Raw genomic sequence first — 14,276 nt, 5'->3', positions numbered from 1 at the left:
ACCAACACCTAATGTGCTGATTATCACATAGATTATCAAAGAAAATAGGGCACTGGGACCATAAATCATATAATTAATTTTCAACTATTATCATATAAAGAGACGTTATTTATTAAACTATGCTGTCAGGTCTAAGGCTTTAAAACAACTTCTTATCACAAGGAACAATATAAAATCATCCACAAAGAACACTTATTTTCTCTTATGTTAGAGTAGGACTGCCACAGGAGGATGCAGACATTGTGTTGTAAAACTCCAGTGGTTATTCATGAAGAGTATGATTTGAACAAATCCCTTTAGAGTTCTGTGATATGGTAGCCCTAGATAAGAGTGAGGGTCATATGAGAGGAAAATACAGAAACATAGGGAAATCAGGCTGATATAAAGCACCAGAACAAAAGTATTGCTGGGAAGCAGAAGCGTACAGTAGATGTTAAGGAGCATAGGGTGTGAGATGAAGACAAGTACTTGCCAAGAAGTCATTATGTGAAAAGATTGGAAAAAGGAAGAATGAAGGATCCTTGAAAGAGGGAGAATGGATGATGAAAGTAAAAACAAAAGAGTTCTCTGTAGAATGGAAGGAAGTAGAAAGACAAGTAGGAGTTTGGTGTCCAGAGAGTAGGTCTGTATGTCAGTAGATTTGTCACCATAAACTTAAGCAGTGATATTGTTGAATATGATTGCTATGAAACACGTTTACTTGAGCAATCTCAACTCACTACAATATAAGCATGAAAAACCTCAATATTTCCTGGTAGCTATAATTGTGTATGTTCTGTTGAATTCCCCATCTTATCCCAAATGGATTAAGCCCAGCCACCTTCCACAGTGTCCACTTTGTAAATAAGAAACTCTCCACTCCTTGGTGTACCAAACATACATGCAAACCCATCTCTTTAGTTTCAGCAGTATAAAAATGCTGTTCATCTAGTGGTCCAGTCATGCTGAGAGGTTTACCATCTCTTGACTTTCATGGTCTCCTAAGAATCACACTGTACTTGGCAGTGAACTTTCAGAACATCTCACTTTCCTTTAATGCCAACTAATTGCTCTCTTCTGGTTTTCTTCTATATTGAGAGTTTCTTAGAACAGTGGGAATGGTGGATAGGACTACAATTTTGGCTGACCCAGCATTTCTGACTTAATTTAAGAAGTTGCAGCTGGAAATTTTCTAAGCTTGAAAGCTGGGATACATAATACTCTTTGTTTTCAGATTTGGTCCATCATAATTGATTTTGGCAAAATGAAATTCATATAACTATTAAATTCTATTCAATTTAAATAGCAAAGGTTTTATGTTGAGAGGAACTCTGTGGACTCCTGGACAATCTGAAAATGAAGAGAAGGTCATGTTGTGAAAATGCCAGGATTTTTGCTATGGGCTTGGTGAGTTTCATGGGAGATAGGGTTGCTAACTCAGGGTGTGTCTTAGAAAGGGATAGCAAACTACTGGGATCTAGTGGAGCCTACTTATTGTACTGGAGTATTTGGGAGGGAAATAATCAGGCTGGCAGGCTTTGCTTCCAGAGTTATAGGGTAGATAGGTGGGAAGGACACAGGGAATATATGACTGCTGTATAATATTTCTATTGACAACACAGAATTTTGGGTCTTCATTCTCTTCTTGGCATATGGCCAGTTGTCTTATACTTATTTCTTTTCCAGATTTTCTTCATGTTCACTTCTATAGCCTTAGGCATCATCACTGACTTATCTGGTACTAGCCCACTAGAGGAACGATGATTGCTAATAGACCTTCTGTCTGAACAGCCCAGTCCCCAAATGTCTAAATGCAGACCTCATGTTCCACTGAATCATGAGAGTAAATCAGAGCATCCCTGTAATCAAAGGTTTCCCACTTTCATTTTCTCATGCTCTTTTTCCATTCCCATTTAAATGGTAGGGCTCATCTTGCCACATCTGCAATTTAAATGGGAAGTAGAGAAGGAAGCAAATTAATTCATAATAAATTAATTATGCCAGGCTAATAAGTGTGATTGAAAATTGTTAGGGGTGATACTAGACTCAACTGACATAGTTTACATTTTGGTTTACTTCCAAACCAGGAAATAACTCCTGCCAAGTGTACCTGAGATAAGGATGCAAATGAGAGGATACTATTCTTCAGGTAATCAGGGAGCTGAATTTTGGTGGTAAAGTTTCCAATATAAAGTGGGAAAACTGCCAGTTGAACAAACAAAGAAACCATATACTTGTAAACTTAGACTTAAAAGTCTACCTACTTAAGGGAAATTCTTTCAGCACCCAGATGGGCCATAGTTATATGATCTGTGTTCCAGTTTGTTTACATCATTAGGGCCTCAGCATGCATGGCCACATCTTGCCATTGAACTCTGCTCTTCTTAATTTCCATGCTCTTGTTATCGATCTCATTCATTACTGTTTTTAATGCCATCTACATACTAACAGCAGTGAAATGTACATCTTCAATTAGTAACTGATGTTGAGCCCTAGGCCTTGGGATCCAATGGTCAGTGTAACAATACTGATTAATATTTATTCACATGTTCCTCAAATGTCTTATCACCAAGGTCAGCTATCTGTTACCTTTATAGATATTTCTTCTCCCTGAGTCTTTCCACTTCTCAGTAAATGGCACTTCCATTTTTCTGTATTTTCAGTTTGAAACTTGAAATTCATCATTGACTGGCTTTCCTTTTTTCTCCATACATGACCATATCTTCTCTGCTCCCCTTAATTTATTTTTAATGTACCCACTTTTCCTCATCATTCTCCTCTAAGCTAAACTCATTTCTTTCTGTAGACTATTCCCATAGTCTTATCACAGATAGTATTTCCCTTTATGTATCTCCAGATTCCCTTTGCTACACAGCAAACACAATCATTGTTTTCAAATGAAATGTATAATATACTTACAGTTTGTCAATAACTTTCTCTATACTTAGAGTGAAAGGAACTTGGACTCATTTTCATAATTTTTGGGCTTGTCAGGATGTGGTAGACAACTGTACCTCGAACACTTTCTTTTGAAATTAAGAAGATGATGTTTTGAATTCTGTTTCTTTCCTTTAGTCTGTGACTCAAAGGATAAAAGATATAGTGTGTATTAAAAGTATTTTTCATTTTTTTAACCTGAAAACAAGGGCAATATAAAGTAGCTTCATTAATTCTTTCCCACTATGAAAGAAAAAGTATCTAGGGATGTGTTACTTCTTAAGGACACAGGCACAGATTATATGTTTATATTGAGATGAAATAAGGAAAACATGACATCACAGATGGTGAGTGATTTCAATGTTTTTACTCTCAATTTCTATAAACCACAGTAAACATAACCTTAGTTATTATAGCACAATATTAGATGTGATAATGTTAATAATTCTCAATAAACTGAGACCAAATCTGTTTTTTTCCAAATATATTGTTCTTTTTTTCTATTTGTTTCAACTATATGAATATATAATTTTAACTTCAATGAAGTTTGAAATAAATTCCAAAAAACTTTTGTATAAAATAACATAACAGTTTTATACAATAATATAAAAGCTCTTTTATTCATCGCTATATATGATAAAATGAGTAAATACAATTATTAATTATTAAAGTTGATTTAGTCTGTATTTTGAATATATTTGGATGTTTATATTTAATTAAAGTATTCTTTCTAGACCTCTTAAAATTATTTTTATGAGTTAATTATCCAAAGAAGAATTTAAAAATTCACAGATATCCCTCAATTTTGTTGATCATATTAAAACCAAGTCCTTTGTCTACTTGCATTTTTTTTCTTCTTTAAAATATAAATGGTGGTACTTAAAATAATACTAACAACTACCACAGATCCAACCACTGACAACATCAAGGTAGAAATGTTAACTCCAGGGTTTGGTTGGCTTTCATCAGGACCAGGATCTGCTTGGGGGATAAACAAAGCTACGTGTGCAATGTTGGATACTTTTGATATCAAATTGCTTTTGTCTACACTTTGAATGGCAATGAATATGTGGGTTGCATTTTCTTCTGAGATGTTTCCTGGTTTAAATTCGAAGGTTTCCTTGGAGTTGGCCTCTTTTGGTAACAGGTTGGTAGTATTAACTTGAAGCGCATCATCAAAATTGTCTCTTAGATCCATAATACTTCTACTTATTCTTATGATATACTGTTGAACTAAGAAAAAAAGTTATGCATGTTGTAGGATCTAGAGTATACCATTTTAAATTCCTTTTTATTTATTCTTTCAAAAATGACTAATCATGCAAAGAGATGCTTATATTTACATCATTATTTACCTTTTGATAGCTGTTAAATTCTGACTTTTACAACTTTGCCAAATGCTAACTTTTTTTTTTTTTTGGTGAGAAAAGTTTGGACCAGGTTAACATGTGTCATTTGATTAAGTCAAAGAATCAGATTATAAAACTAATTCTTTGTTAAATCATCAATTAAAAACTTCCCCACTCCTCCACCTTTATACCTTCAATTTTGCAATGAGTACCTTTCATTTATAACCATAAAACATTCATCCTTACCTTTTCCAACATCAAAATTATCTCCTGGTGCTGTCCATGTTAGATTGATCTGATTCCCCTCAGATGTGGCATCAAGGTCTGTGATTTGACTTGGTGGGAACTGGTCAGGCAAAGGAAGCTGTGGAACTTGGGATACCACAAATGCACCTCCAGATGCTGTTCTGCTGAAACTCTCCAAAAATGTTTGAGTATCCTCATCATTTTCAGGACTTGGTAGATTCTCTTCAATTTTACCTGAGTTAAAAATTTCCTGGTTTTTAAGGAACAGAACAGTACTAGTACTTTTAAAACTCAACAAATGAAATTCTCCACTGGTCTTTTACTTTTTCTTCATATACATGTCACATTTTACTAAGTTTTGTGACAAAGTCAAAGGTCAAGAAAGAAAAAAGTGTTGTGAAACTGTAACCCAGAAGTATTATATAAAGGTTATAAAAATCATTTGCTCAGTATTGTTTTTAATGATTTCTAGAATATTCTTACACCTGATGTTTTTGAATATATAACATCTAATTGATCAGATATTCTTTTCTTGACTACTACAGATTACCCCTTTACTATCCTATGTCACACAAATTATATAGCTAACTTGGTAATTCAGATACTGCCTATGCATAGGTGATACTGTTCTTCAAAAGTTATGAGATTCATTGACTTTGTTTTTGTGCATTCAAAAATCTTTGGTAAGGGAATTCTATCTTTAGCATCCTGACCAGGATATTGCAGGATACAATCAAATAATGAATTGTTTTTTAATTAAGGGTACTTAGAATGGAAATAATGTTACATAATTCAATAACTACCCTTTTACAGTCACATAATAATTGTACATATTTATTGAGTATAATATAATGTTTTAACACATGTATACATTGTGTAATTGTCAAGTCAGGGTAATTATATATCCATCACCTTTTATCATTTTTTGTAATTGTGAGAACATTTAGCACTATTAATTTCTTTTTCTTGCCTAGTTGCTTTGGCTAGGACTATTGGTACTGTCAAATAGAACTGGTAAGAGTGGCATTCCTGTAATATTTTCTGATCTTATAGGACAAACTTTTAGATTTTCAGCATTGAGTATAATGTTAACTTTAGGTTTTTCATATGTGGGCTTTTTATGTTGAGCTACTTTTTTTCTAGTTTGTTGAATTTTTATCATGAAAGACTTAAATTTTGTCAAATTCTTTTTCTGCATCAATTGAAATAATCATTGTCTTATTCTGATAATGTGGTATACTATACTAATTGATTTTTATTGGACTATCCTTGCCCTCAAAAAATAAATCCCACAAGGTCATGGCATACAATCTTTAAAATATACTACTAAATTTTGTTTTCTGATATTTTTGTTGGGGACTTTTGTTTCAGTATTCATAAGGAGTTGCAATATCTGAATGTTTGTCTCCAGAATTCATATTCTGCAATCCTAGCCCTTTTGGTGGTAATATTAGGTGGTGGAGCCTTTGGGAGGTGATTAAGTAATGAGGGTAGAGTCTTCATAAATGGAATTTGTGTCCTTATAAAGGAGGTTGAGAGAGTCCTTACCCTTTCTGTTTTGTGGGGTTACAGCTAGAATACAGATATAAACCACGAAGTGGGCTTTCAGCAGACATTAAATTACTGGTGCCTTAATCTTGGACTTCCAAGACTCTGGAACTATGAGAAAAAAAATTCTGTTGTATATAAACTACCCAGTTTAGATTATTTTTATGATAGTAGCTCAAATGGATTAAGATAGGGATACAGTATGCAGTGTTTTTTCTTGTAATATTTTTGGCTTTGATATCAGTGCTGGCTTTATAGGATGAATTTGGAAGTAATTGCTCCTTTTCAATTTTAGGGGGGAAAGTTGAGGATTGTTGTTAGTTCTTTAAATGTTTTGTGGAATTCACCTGTGAAGCTATCAGGTTCAGGGCTTTTCTTTGTTGGGATTCATTCTTCTTACTAGTTAGAGGTCTATTCTGATTTTGTATTTCTTTTCATTATAGTCTTGGTAGAGTTTGTGTATCTAGAAATTTCTCATTTTATCTAAGTCATTTAATGTGATTATTTACAATTTTTTTAATACTTTCTTCTAGTTCTTTGTGTTCCTCTAGAATTGGTAATAATGTTCTCACTTTCATTTCTAATATTTGATTTTAGTGATTTATCTCTCTTTTTTTAGTTTATCAAGATAAAATTTCATCATATTTGTTAACCTTTTCAAAGAACTCTGATTTTATCGATTTTCTACATTTTTCTATTTTATTTTTGTCTATTCTGATCTGTATTATTTTATATCTCTGCCAAATTTGAATTGTTTGTTTGTCTTTTTCCTAATTCATGAAGTTGAAATGTTAGGCTGTTGACTTGAGATATTTATTCTTTTTTTAATGTAAGCATTTAGAGTTGTAAGTTTCCCTCTTAGTTCTGAATGTATGTGCACTTAAGAATTGTTTTTTTTTCTTGTTCAGTAGATTGTTCTATATAGATCTATCAGATTTTGTTGATTTATTGTGTTGTTAAATTCCTATTTTTCATTATTTATATTTTCTCTGCGTGTTCTCTCATTATTGAAGTCTCAATAATTGAAGTCTCAAATTATCATTGACGAACCTTCTGTTTTAGTATTAAATTCTATCAAGTTTGTATTCATAGTTTGAAGGTATATTACTAGGTGGATATATGTTTATAATGGCTATATCATTTGCTGTGTTAAATGAACCTTTTATTAATATATAATGCCTTTCTTTGTCTCTTATAAACTTTTTAAATGTAAAAATCTATTTTGTCTTATATTAATATAGCATTCCAGTTCTTTTGATTATTAGTTTCATGGAGTATTTTTTTTAATATGTATTTTTTAGCTTTAGGTGGACACAGTATCTTTATTTTATTTTTATGTGGTACTGAGGATCGAACCCAGTGCCTCATGCATGCTAGGCGAGAGCACTCTACCACTGCACTGAGCCAAAACCCCAGCCCTGGGGTATCTTTTTATACTTTTTCACTTTCAAGCTATTTTTGTCCTTGGATCAAAAGTAAATCTCTTATAGCCTTTATATATTTGGATTTAAAACCATCTATTCTGCTATAATCTGTCTTGTGTGTGTGTGTCTGTGTGTCTGTGTATGTGTGTGTGGGGGTGTTGCTAAGGATCAAAACGCAGATCTTGTATATGCTAGGCAAGCACTCTATAACTAAGCTACATCACAATTCTTATCTTTGTCTTTTGATGACAGAATTTAGTCTATTTGTATTTAAGGTAATTACTAATAAGTAGGGCCTTACTTTTGCTGTATTTATATTTGTGTTCTTTATGCCTTATAGCTTTTTTGGTCTCTAATTTCCTGTATTACTGTCTTCTTTTTGTGTTTCATTGATTTTTTTGTAGTAAAACATTTTATTTCATTCTTATTTTCTTTTATGTTTATATTATAGCCTTTTTGTTGTAACATAGATTATATTTAAAATCTAAATTAATAACATTCTAATTTGAAATCATACCAGCTTAACTGCAAAGGGATATAAAACCCCTGCTCTTATACGGTTCTGTACACATCGCCTCTCAAGTACTGGTGTTATAAATTGTATTGCCTTGTGTGTCCAAAAACATGGACAAATAATTGTTTTTACTCATTAGTTTCTTAAATCATGTTGAAAATAAAAAATGTTGTAGAAACCAAAAATACAACAAAAGTAGCTTTGATAATTTCTCATGTATTTTCTTTTTTTCAGAGATTTTTATTTCTTAATTTGGCTTGAGAATATTTCCTGATTTTTTCATTTTGAACTGAGAGATTCTGTTTAATTTTTTTTTGCAGGGCAGATCTAGTGATAATTAACTACCTTAACTTTTGTTTATTCAAGAAAATCAACTTTCTCTTATTTTTGAAGGATAGCTTTGTTGGATACAGGATTTCAGTTGACAGTTTTCTTCTTTCAGCCTTCAGATATTCTCCCTGCCCTGTTCTATCTACTCTTTTTCTTCTGAGACTATTACTATGTGCATATTGATCCACAAGAGTTCTTCCACAGATCCTTTCAGCCCTTTTCACTTTTCTGCAACTTTTTCTTTCTGTTCCTCAAATAAAATAGTTTTAATTTTCTTAACTTCAAGTTCTCTGTTTTTTCATTCTTCCCACTGAAATCTTTAGAATCTGTGTAATAAATTTTTAATTTCAGTTATAATTGTCAGCTCTAGAATTTATTTTTGGGTCCTATTTATATTTTTTAACTATTGATATTGCCATTGTGTTCACATTTTTTTTTCCCTTGACTGTGCACATCTTCCTTTAGTTCTTTGAGCATCTTTTTAAAAGGTTGTTTCAAAGTCTTTGTCTAATCAATCTACACCTGGTCTTCCTCAGGGACATTCCTTATCAATTTTTTTTGAATGGGCCATACTTTCCTGTTTCATTATATACATTGTGATTTTTGTTGTTGTTGGAAACTAGACATTTGAATATTATATGTGATAATCCTGGAAATCAGTTCACCCTTTTTCAGAGTTTTCTGTTTTAAAGAAATAATCATAGAGTTCCTTTATGACATAAATGAGCCTGAGGTGTAAACTTAAGGATTCTCTGTTCTTTTGTGAGCCTATGTTTTTCCTTAGACATGCATGGTGACTTTCTAAATTACCTACATATGTGGTTGCATTTGAATGTCATAATCTTTAAGTGTTGGGATCCCAAAAGTGGTAATAGGGAAAAATGACAGAGAAAAAAACAATCTGTCTTTTTAAGTCCCTTGAAAACTGCTTCAACTGGAGGGGCTGCTTCTGTTTCTATTCTCCATAATCGGAAAGAACATTTAGCTAGTAGTGAGGGTAAGGTTTTATTGCCCACCCTGACTCATTCAACCACCCCCAGAGTATGGATCATATGCCATGGAACTAGAAGGAAAGAGTAATTGCTATGAGAATAAGAGCTGAAATTACCCTCAGTTTCCTGCAAAGTATAATTGAAATTTTCCCCTGGAAGCTGAAAGCATTCAAATAAATTCTAGAGTTCCATACTCATTATATTAGACAAATAATGCCAGTACAAGTATTCTCTAGGTAGAGATATGGATTCCTGGCACTGCCTACTCTGCTGTCTTCCCTGATAGCAATTCATCAAGAATGTATACTTTTTTCAAATTTTTCTTTTTTTTATTGGTTGTTCAAAACATTACAAAGCTCTTGACATATCATATTTCATACATTAGATTCAAGTGGGTTATGAACTCCCATTTTTACCCCAAATACAGATTGCAGAATCACACTGGTTACACATCCACATTTTTACATAATGCCCTATTAGTAACTGTTGTATTCTGCTACCTTTCCTATCCTCTACTATTCCCCCTCCCCTCCCCTCCCATCTTCCCTCTCTGCCCCATCTACTGTAATTCATTTCTCTCCTTGTTTATTTTCCCATTCCCCTCACAACCTCTTATATGTAATTTTGTATAACAATGAGGGTCTCCTTCCATTTCCATGCAATTTCCCTTTTCTCTACCTTTCCCTCCCACCTCATGTCTCTGTTTAATGTTAATCTTTTCTTCCTGCTCTTCCTCCCTGCTCTGTTCTTAGTTGCTCTCATTATATCAAAGAAGACATTTGGTATTTGTTTTTTAGGGATTGGCTAGCTTCACTAAGCATAATCTGCTCTAGTGCCATCCATTTCCCTGCAGATTCCATGATTTTGTCATTTTTTAGTGCTGAGTAATACCCCATGGTGTATAAATGCCACTTTTTTTTTATGCATTCATCTATTGAAGGGCATCTGGGTTGGTTCCACAGTCTAGCAATTGTGAATTGTGCTGCTATGAACATCGATGTGGCAGTATCCCTGTAATACGCTCTTTTAAGGTCTTCAGGGAATAGTCCGAGAAGGGCAATAGCTGGGTCTCAAATTTTTCTTTTTTCACTGTGTGCATTATAGTTACACATAATGGTGGGATGGATTTGTGTTACATATTCATACATGCACTTAGTATAACAATATAATTTGACTGATATCATTCCCTAGTGTTTCCCTTTTTCCTCCCTTAGTCCTTTTACTCTACTCTACTGATCTCCCTTTGATTTAAGAATATATTCTTTTTTTTGATACTGGGGTTTAAACTCTGGGGCACTCAACCACTAAGCCACATCTCCAGTTCTATTTTGTATTTTATTTAGAGACAGGGTCTTACTGAGTTGCTTAGTGCCTCACTTTTGCTGAGACTGGCTTTGAACTTGCAATCCTCCTGCCTCAGCCTCCTACAGGTGTGTGCTACTGTGGGCGACTAAGAATGTATTCTTAATCCTCATCACTATGTGAAACCATACATTTTTATCCTTTTAATTTAATAAATTGTTTTCTTATTAACATTTCTTTTATAGCATATGTAATCTGAGGGATGAATTTTGCTACTGGCTTGTATTTAACTTCATAACATATAGGCTTCTTTCCTTTGGCCTGAGCTGAAAATTTGATTCATTATTGTTGATCTTTGTAAGGTGCTCCAAATTAATATAATAACATCTGACATTTACTGAATGCTTACTAGACACCAGATACTATGCTATGTCTTAGATTAATTTGGAGGCAAATCTCAATATGACTGAGATCATCAGTACAGAAATATGAGAAGTTATATAGTTGGCCCTTTATTTTTGCAGGTTCCATGTTGGAAGATTTAACAAATGATGGATCAAAATTATGTTTTTAAAAATATTTATGTTTGACCCTTGTACTGAATATGTACAGACTTTTTCTTATCATTATCCCTAAGTAACATAGTATATCAATTATTTACATGGCATTTAAATGGTATTAAGTATTATAAGTAATCTAGAAATAATTTAAAGTGTGCAGGAATATGTGTATGTGTTATGCAAATACTATAACATTGAAATAAGAGACTTAAACATCCATGAAGTTTGGTATCCATGATGGGTCATAGAACAAACAAATAAGTATTTCCATATACTTAGAAATAACTATACTTTGAGTTATAAAATCTTTAAAGCTTTAATCATATCACCCCATAAATATTATTCAAACCAGCACTGGATTTCTGAGGTAATGAAGTACTCACCATTGACTACCCAGCCTGAGAGACGTGCAGCAGTATTCAGTGGGTGTTTTAAGCTTCTCATGGCAGTATTTGTTCCTCCATAAGCCTGTACTTTTAAGCTATATATTCCATTTTCTTCATAAGCTGTGAAGTACCTGGAGTATACCCCATCATCCTTGTAAGAATCAGCACCTTATTATAGAAAGAAGGAAGAAGTTATTATTGAAAAAAAGAGAAATTTATTATTTTCTAAGCCAAGCATATAGGGCTACCGTCTCCAAAATAGAGAATATTTCCATTATGCTTTGGTAGAGCATAATATCTTGTGTTGATAGTTTTGAAGAATTATGAAATATATAGATTTGTGGATATAGTTCATATTACTTATGGCATTATAAATTCATGTTATTTAATATATATACAATAAATACCTCACATGTGTATGATGAGTACCTCATACATATGTGCATGTATGTATGATAAATACCTCTGGCCCTTAACATATTATATTGAGATTATCCTATTATCCTTCTTATTGTTTTCCCAGCTAAATGGCCTAATTTTAGCTTTATATAAACATTTATTATGCCATCTCTGTTCAATTCAAAAGGCCTTACTAAAGATGTATCTTTGCTTAGTATTGAGTTCTTATCCTCATCAACTACCAAGTATCTATTTAGACTTAGCTTCCACTTTATTTATTTTTTAATCCATGGTTCTTGCTTTCTTGATTCATTAGCTCTCTGGTCTGTCAGTGGAAAAATCCCATTTACTTTTAGAGTGAATATCTAGGGGACTCAAGAATACTGTGTTATAAGTATACTTCTAGATTATTACCAGCATTGGAGTTCCTCATTAAATTCCCAATTCATTTTCCAGGGGGTTTTATACTCTAACTCAGAGATCCTGAAGTGATATCCTTAGTCCAGGAGCATCTGCTTTTCTCTGAATTGTTTTCAGAAATGCATGCTTTCTTCCAGCTATGGGAATTACTCTTCTCTCCCTTTTCCTCCCAAGGGCCTGGGTTAATCCCATCTGACTGCTTTGCTTCATCCTCCTTGGCCAGACTCTTTTGATGATGCTCCCCCTAAGAAGCAAATGTGTATATTGATTCTATCCTTGCTCTCCTGAAAGAGACCTTCTTAACTGGTGATAGACAATGGGCTCTCTAGTGACAAGCAATAAAGATGACAATAAATAACATTTATTGAGTGGTTAGCATTCGCAAGACACTTGCACTTTGTAGGTTTTACCTTATAGAATTTCCTGCTGGTTCTGCTATTCTTTGGGTACCTGTCTTTCTGCCCCAGGCTACCACAGAGCCCCTTACTATATCCTGGGTTATAACAATATAAGCTTATTCATAAAAGTCTGTGAATCACCTGCACCATTGTCCAAAAGTTCCAAAACTTGTGTTTTTCCACTGTTTGATTCAATAAAAGCAGTCACACTGGCTCCAATAATGGGGACATATCCTTGTAGAACTTGTGCATAAATGATCATCGGGCTGGGGAAACTGTTTGTGTCTTTGTTCATTTTAGCATTCGCTGTGATTGGAGGCACAGAAGAATTTGCTGCCCGAGAGGTTACTGTCATTGTTAGTGTTTCTGGGTTTGCTTTGGCCCGAAGACTGTAAGTCCAAATGCCCACCTAAAATTTTCATTGAAATATAATAAGTTTCTGTTGGCAAGCCATTTTCTGTGTTTCCATTATGCAACTTGAAAAAAAATCTTGTAAGAGAAACCAAACAGACTTTTGAGGGATTTCATGATATCCCATGATAAGAACTAAGGCAATTCATTTATAGAATCTTGATTAATGTCATGAATAGTGTCTACACCTGGTGAAATTTCTGGTTGGAAATACATAGTTTGAAAGGTGGTCTATATTTAGGTCTTTATTCTTTGGCTTGAACCTATGCATTGCATTCTTTTTTTAAAAAATTTTTTTAATTGTATATGGACACAATATCTTTATTTATTTATTTTTATGTGGTGCTGAGGAATGAACCCAGTGCCTCACACGTGTTAGGCAAGCGCTCTACCGCTGAGCCACAACCCCAGCCTTATACATTGCATTTTAATTGGAGTTAATTAGGAAGGAAATTTTAGCAATGTGTATGCCATGTTCAAAAGCTCTCTTACATTTACTCTTCAAAACTTTTTAAAGGTAACTTATATTTTATGTCCCCCCCCTCCCCACCGCTTTTTTCTTCTTACTCCTACTTAAGTTCTTTTTTTTTCTCCTTCCATAAAATTCTTAGGATCACACATAGATGGAAATAACATTCTATTTTACCATAATTTTGAACATGATATCATTATTGGCACACAGACATTTAAAAATTACATTTATAGCATTAAAGAATTTGTTTTTATGTTCTGAAATTTTTTTGAAAGAAATATAGAAGCTGATTGCTTACCCGTGCATTTCCTGGAATACTGAGATAGGCCATTTTGGAATGACTGTCCACTATGAAACTTCTCATCAGTGTTCCATTAGGATCCCAGAGAGAAATAGTAGGAGGCTGATTATCCCATGTGATGAAAAAGAATGAGTCTTTTCCCACTGTGCTATCAATTACTAGAGAGCCATTCATCCAGGGATTGTTGTTCAGTGCTAATCCCTTACTTTCAAGCTGTTTAAATTAATTTAAAAAAATAATGATTGCAGAAGAGAATATTATATTCTTTTTAAGATGATTCTCACTTTTTGGCCTGAGAGCAAACTTAC

General features: G+C 33.4%; 1 pseudogene; it reads right to left on the bottom strand.

Moving 5' to 3' along the window:
- Positions 1 to 3,733: 3,733 nt before the first annotated feature.
- The window catches only part of LOC124091908 (calcium-activated chloride channel regulator 4-like), a 29,808-nt pseudogene continuing 19,265 nt past the window's right edge, over positions 3,734 to 14,276 (bottom strand).

This window comes from Marmota monax, unplaced genomic scaffold (assembly GCF_021218885.2).
Source record: "Marmota monax isolate L192 unplaced genomic scaffold, Marmota_monax_Labrador192_F-V1.1 WCK01_AAM20220418_F8-fsc00046, whole genome shotgun sequence".
NCBI classification, from domain to species: domain Eukaryota; kingdom Metazoa; phylum Chordata; class Mammalia; order Rodentia; family Sciuridae; genus Marmota; species Marmota monax.
The sequence above is the reverse complement of the archived record's forward strand: the minus strand, read 5'-3'. Positions and strand labels throughout refer to the sequence as shown.